Source organism: Cherax quadricarinatus, chromosome 12 (assembly GCF_038502225.1).
Source record: "Cherax quadricarinatus isolate ZL_2023a chromosome 12, ASM3850222v1, whole genome shotgun sequence".
Lineage (NCBI taxonomy): Eukaryota > Metazoa > Arthropoda > Malacostraca > Decapoda > Parastacidae > Cherax > Cherax quadricarinatus.
Window position 1 is genome coordinate 30,365,462 of NC_091303.1, and position 7,308 is coordinate 30,372,769.

Below are 7,308 nucleotides of genomic sequence, written 5' to 3' on the forward strand. Positions count from 1 at the left end.
CGGTACCTGTAATACCAGTGCCTATAACACTAGTGTCTATAATACCAGTGCCTGTAACACTAGTGACTGTAACACTAGTGTCTGCAACATCGGTACATGTAATACCAGTGCCTGTAACACTAGTGTCTGTAACATCGGTAGCTTTAATACCAGTGCTTGTAATCTCAGTAGTAGTAACCAGTGTACCGTTGACTCAACGACCAACCGTCTCTGCCTGAGTCACTATCTGAATTCATATTGTGCTGACCTCAGCAGTATCAAAGGCCCCCTCACATAGGGTACTGTGGGCGGCTAGTCAGTGTTACGAGAGGAGCGAGTGAGATAGGTACGGCTGGCAAGGGCTCTCTCCACATAACTGCAATTATACGTAATAACAGCCTACGTGAGTATTTCTTACCTAATCCACGTATCGAACTCCCACATGATAAATGGTGGCACTGGTGTGGAGCGTGGATTTACGTTTTTAAGGGTAATTCAAGACGTTACAAGACTGTTGTGAGTAGCGGCAGGGTCAAAGGTGAATCTCCAGCCAGCTGCCTACTCCCCTCACAACCTCCAGCCAGCCGCTTATACCCTCACTCACAACCTTCAGCCTGCAAGCCTGTTGCAGCCGTTTCAAGCTTCCTGGCTTAGTTCGTGTGCTAATTGCTTAATCTCTGAGGGGTTGACCCGGATTTTGCAATTAAGCCAGTCAGTAAGCCAGACTGTGGAAGTGAATGCCAGTCAGCCTATCATCCAGCCTGTCTCCTGTCATCCAAATGCTCCTCCGTGCTTTGTGCATCGTTACACGTCTTCCAGTCAGCCATTCTCGTGGGGTAAGCCAGTCAGCCAACCCAGCTTCTAACCCAGCTGAGAGAGAGAAGTAAGCCACGCAGTAAGAAGTAAGCCAAGTTCCTCTGAAGTATTGTCTATATCGCTTTGTGCTCCCTGTTGGATGCTAAGAGTGGTTTTCACCATTCCTGTGGCATAGAGTGGGTTATCAAGCCACCTTCGTGGGTAGAGTGGGGGTGCGCGTCAGTGAGTGCCAGCAGAGTCACACCCACCACCACCACTCTCTCCCACCACTATATAACCACCACCAGCCACCCACCACCAGACACCTCATCTACCTGTGGTTGTTTGTACCCTTGTACCGGGTCCTAGTACTGTTTTGGCTCACATAATTGGTCAAGAGATTGTAGCTGGCGCCAACGATAAAACCCAATTATGAGACTTCCCCGAGAACGCGCATTTCTTCCGACAACAGTGTGAATGTAGGAGGCGTCATCACCCCTCACCGCCCGTCTACTACTCCAGACTTCAGTGATAATTTTCTTGAGACATTTTTCTTGCATTTAAAGACATTTGCGTGTGTGAGACATTTATAGTAAATTGCTTGTGTACTCTAAACCTTGTGTTTTCAGTGTAAACGCAGTATTTCTTTGACTCATTATTTTTAGAATATTTTTCAGTGTTTTCACTTATCTTATATTTTTTTTATTTTGTGTTTTTCTTTATGCTACTCCTGTCTCTAGTAAGTATTATTGTGTAGTGTACCAGTCAGTCACTCTGTGTGAAGTGATTCAATTTTTTATTGTATTCTTTCAGCGTTGTATTCTCCAGTAATTGTCATTGTATTTCATGCAGTGATATTCACCCCAGTATACTAAATTATCCATTTATTTCTATGTGTGTCTTTTTTGTATGCCAGCAGTGTCTCATTCCTCTAATTTTTTCGCAGACTGTGTACCATTATTTTTGCCAGCAAATTTTTGTCGTATCAGTCACAGCAAGATTTTGTTGTATCAGTCACAGCAGGATTTTGTTGTAAGAATATATTATAATGAAGTGTGCCCTGCCACTGTAAGTGTTGACCTAACCGTTTTGTTCCTGTGTTTTATTTTATTCATATTTTTATATTTCTTGAACAAATTCACTCTTGATGCAATTTCAAGTACTTTTAACGTAAAGTGTTTTCTTTACTCTGCTTGAGTAAATTGTTTTGTCTAATTTACAATTAAGAGTTAAAGTGTTCAATCAGTTTATTTTTTTGATCTTCATATTTTAATTTTATCATTTAACCTGAGTTTTCCCAGTGACACTTTATTACTGCAGTGATTATTTCTACACTTTATTTTGTTGCACTTGTTCAGGAGTGAATTATTTCCTTCTATTGATATTTTTTTGAATTATATTTTAATTTTGTCTATGCATTCTTAGAAAATACTTAAATTTCCCAGTTAACAATTTAGTAATTTTATTTTATACTTTTTACATTGATTTAAAATTTCATTAATTAATTTCTTTATTAGCAAGAGTAAAGACAGCTCATTTTGCATTTAATTCACTCTCCAGTAATATTTTTACTTGTATATTTCAATGTAAATTTTTTTTTCTTGGTCAATAGTCCTTTAAATTGAGTTTTCCTTCCTCTTGCAGTGTATCTTAGACATTAATTTTTTATTATTTCTGCAGAATTAGTTGTATATCTTTTATTTCAATTCTAGAATTTTATATAATTTTTATTGTTCATTATTTTTGCCTTATTTGTTCTCGTGTTACTTTGCCATTATGTCTCACATACCGTCAAGTGATACTTTAGTGAATGTCGACACTCAGACCTCTCAGGCTACTGCTGGTCCTGTCATCAGTCCTCACAGTTCCTTACCGACTGACAGACCGACCCAGACACCGAGATATTATAGTTATACTCGTGATTCCCTTGATGCGTTACCTTTATTCAATAGCCATGTACATAGTCTTGAAGCATGGTTTGCAGCCATTCGTTCTCGTGCTAGTGCTCTAGGTGAAGGTCCTCCTTCAGAGGAAAGTCTTATCAGACTTGCTAAAGAAGCTCTTTATCGATCTCCTGCTGCTGTTCACGTTGTTGATCTCCTTGATATGCGAGACTTCAGGAATCTTACTAAGTGGTCACAATATGAGGAACTGATTCGTTCTTTCCTTGTCCCAGTAAAAACAGCTGATCCATATGTCGTTCTTAGGGAACTAGTGAATGCTACACCCATGAGTAATGAATCGTTGAGTGCATTTGCTGTTAGATTAGACAAACTTTTATCATCATTTATCAATGCTGTCCAATCATCATCTTTTCTCCCTGAAGAGGCTAAACCATTTACAGAATCACTTGCTAAAATAGCAGCTTTTGGAGCAATTAAAGAACTAATGCCGCCTGCTTCTGTGTGTGCTTATGAGGCTCATCCTCCAACTGTAACGATGGAACCACTTACAGCCTTAAATCATGTACGTTCCTTGTGCCCCCAGGGTACTTTCCCTTGTATTAAAAGTAATGTCACACATATGCCTCAGTCTGCACCACCTCTTGTTTGCGCCACAGAGACAAATCGTGGTCGTCAGCCATCTCAGAGATCACCAAGAACCAGTGTACAGAGTCGTTATACACCTCGTAGTATTCATAGTACATTCAGTAACCATAGTCGGCGGAATTGTTACAACTGTGGTTTCCGTGGCCATATTGCAATTAATTGTCCTGATAGTTACCCTAAGAGACGTCGTACTGATGATGAGTACTCAGATCTTCCCTACTGTACTTATCATAGAATACATGGACATGACACATCTGAGTGTAATGCTCTCTATAACCTTCAGTACTCTAGGTCTTTCCGTGGTCGTTCCAACCGCAGAACCCGTAGAGGAAACAGATCTCGTGGTTTTCAAAATAACCAGAACCAGGCTCATTCTTTCAATTCTCAAACTAACCAGAACCAGGCTCGTTCTTCCAATTCGGGGGAATTCGAGCGCCCCAGTCAAACCGTCCCATGGTGACAGTAGGTGATAATGAGTACACAATCCCCGTTCACAATTCCTTTGAAGCCTTAAGCAGTCTCGAGAATGACAACCCTGCTGATGATGTTGCTTCACATGTCTCTGACATAGATGATTTTGGGGATGGAGTAGAACAAGTCTTTTCTGATGACAATCCACCTTTTTGTTTGCACATAACTTCCAATGCAACCATAGGCCCTATAGTGCAAGCATCTGTTTATAATGCGCCCGTTCATTTGTTCATGGACTCTGGTGCGCAAGTCAATATTATTAGGTCTAGTTTGTTTAAGGATAAGAAGTTACGACATGTCCTTCTCGTAGAACCGACTCCTGTGTCCTCCCTTAGTGGAGTATCTGGTTCTCACCTGCGTGTCCGCGGTCGGACTTCCCTAACCTTTTCTATCCAAGGTAGAGACTTCACTGCTTCCTTCCTTGTTGTCGACGAGATTACTTTCCCTGGTGACCTTCTTCTGGGATTTGCTTCCATGCGAGACTTACGCATTGTGCTCGACCCTTATCGATGGCATGCACAAATTGACGACTTAATCGTTCCATTCTGGGGTTACCAGCTTGGATCCGAAATCTGTTATACTGCTGCAGAGTATGATGTACGGATTAAGTCCTTACAAGCTAATGCATTCTCCAGTAGCATACCCAAGCGGTCAGGCACTGGTAATTCTGTCACTCCCATCAGTGTTCCACCTATACCTTCAGATTTGCAGGATAGTCCGATGCCTCAAGTGTCCGAGGACGCTCAGATTGCCTTGAGTGCACAACCTATCCCTGCAATGCCTGCTAGTTCGAGTAGTAGTTTCTCCACAGGGGACGCCTTGTCGGAAAACAATTACTTGCAACTAGTAATGCCATCTCTTGTTGATGTCACATGCCGTCTGCAGAAAGACGTCTCTGTTGCGGCTAGTGCTCTCACTAGAGTGTCTGTAGTTGTTCCTAGTGTTCCAGATGGTGATAACGTCCTAGTTGACAGTGATTCCTGCAAAGTAAAAGGTCTATTTGTTGAACCATCCTTACATGTTGTACGAGATAGTAAGATCCATTTCTACCTGGCCAACACTTCTGGTCACAGTGTTCGCCTCAGAGCAAATACCAATCTTGTTGACCTTGTTCACTATCCTTACCCTGTTCAGGTAGAGGATGAGTTGTCACCTGACCAGTGGGTCGGTGCTATTTCTGCCGGGGAGACCTCATCCACTTCACTGGATCAATCTGTTCCACCAGTAGAGGAGAAAGACTTAGCTCCCACTGACTTCCCAGATGAAGTCAAGCGTTTGTTGACTCTGTTGAACAAACGTCGTAAAGCCATTGCTTTACCAGGTGAGAAGATGGGTATAACGAACTTATTGTCCCATCGTATTCCACTTGAACCTGGTACTAGACCTATCTACATACCTGCGTACAGAATGCCTCATTCACAAGTTGCTGTCGCAGAAGAATTGATCAATCAAATGCTTGATGATGGAGTTATTGCACCTAGCAATTCACCTTGGAATGCACCCTTGATACTAGTACCTAAGAAGGATGGTACTTGGCGCCCAGTAATTGACTTTAGGAAGTTAAACGCGAAAACCATTCCAGATCGCTTTCCACTCCCTGTACTGGGTGATCTTTTACGTAATATTGGAGATAACAAAGTCTTTTCAACCCTAGATTTGTTACAAGGGTTTTGGCAAGTCCCTCTTCACGAGGACAGCCAAGAACTAACTGCATTCTGCACTCCTACAGGTCATTATCACTTCCTCCATATGGCATTTGGATTACGATCTTTCCCTATCACGTTCTCAAGGCTCATGACTAATATCTTTAGAGGTCTCATAGGTAATGCACTTATGGTGTACTTAGATGACGTAATCGTCATGTCTAAAGACGTGGATACACACTTGAAAAGACTTGATGTAGTACTTGGTAAGCTTGAAGAAGCCAATTTAAAGATCAAACTGTCAAAATGTCAATTTTTCAGATCAGAAATTAAGTTTCTTGGTCACGTAGTCACTCCTAGAGGGGTTACGACTGACCAAAGTAAAGTAACTGCAGTACTAAATTTTCCAACTCCCTAAACTGCTGATGCCGTAAGATCCTTTGTGGGCTTAGCAGGTTTTTATAGATCTTTCATTGCCAATTTTTCTTCCATAGCTGCTCCTCTAACTGAGTTGCTTAAGAAAGATGCTCCTTTTGTTTGGACCTTCCGTCAAGAAAGAGCATTCCAAACTCTAAAAGAAAAGCTAACATCTGCTCCAATTTTGAAATTTCCAGATTTTTCTAAGCCCTTCTATCTGACAACTGATGCTAGTTCAATTGGCATAGGTGCCGTACTAGCTCAGAAGACCGATGGCAAGTACAACGTAGTTGCATTTGCTAGCCGAGTCCTTACGAAGGCTGAACGTAATTATACAGTAACTGAGAAAGAAGCTTTAGCAATAGTATGGTCTTTAAAGCACTTCCGAGACATTATTTATCAGTACTCTGTTCATGTCTTGACAGATCATGCTCCACTGATACCCTTATTCCAGAACAAACAACCTACTGGAAGGTTAGCCAGATGGACCTTGACTATCCAAGAGTTCAATCCCACCTTTGAGCATTTACCTGGCAAGTCAAATGTAGTCGCAGATGCCTTATCGCGACATGTTAGTATAGTAACTGCAGACCCTCCATTTAGTGCTGAAGATGTAAAGAATGCTCAACGAACAGATCCCATGTGGTCTGGTGTGATTCGATTCCTGCTCCAGGAAGATCTTATTCTGAATGTGAAGCCACCAGCACCCATCAGTGACTTTGTCATGAACCAAGAATTACTGTATCGAACAGCCGAGTTGGGTACTCCTAGCAGAAGAGTATACCAGTTAGTAATTCCACAGTCACTAGTGAATGTAGCCTTACAGCTAGTTCACGATGTACCAGGTGTTGCACACCCTGGTATGGATCGTTCAGTAAAACAAGCCAGATTGAAATACTTTTGGCCTCGAATGGCAACTGATATTTCTGAGTATGTTAAGAAATGTAGTGTCTGCATGCAACATAAAGGCAATGCTAATGGTCCTAATCCAATCCAAGTATATCCAACTACTAGCGAACCTTGGGAAAGAGTTGCGCTAGATTTGTTAACTAATTTCCAATGTTCCCTCCAAGGTAACAAACATCTGTGTGTTATGGTAGACCATTTCACCAGATATTGCGAGTTAGTTCCTATTGCAGATAAGACTGCCGAGACAGTAGCTAAAGCGTTTAAAGAACGCATTATCTGCAGGCATACCACCCCTAAGTCCCTAGTAACAGATAATGGAGGTGAATTCTGTAATGAAATTCTTGAAAATTTGTGTACCTTGTACAAGATCTCTAAATCCACCATTGTTCCTCATCATCCTGCCAGCAATGGGTTAGCGGAACGAACCAATAAGAAAGTACTTGATGTCTTGAGAGCCACTATCAATCCCAACAGTGAAACTTGGGATGAAGTTATACCTGATGTGCAGTGTGCTATAAATTCTGCTTACAATGTTTCTATAGGTG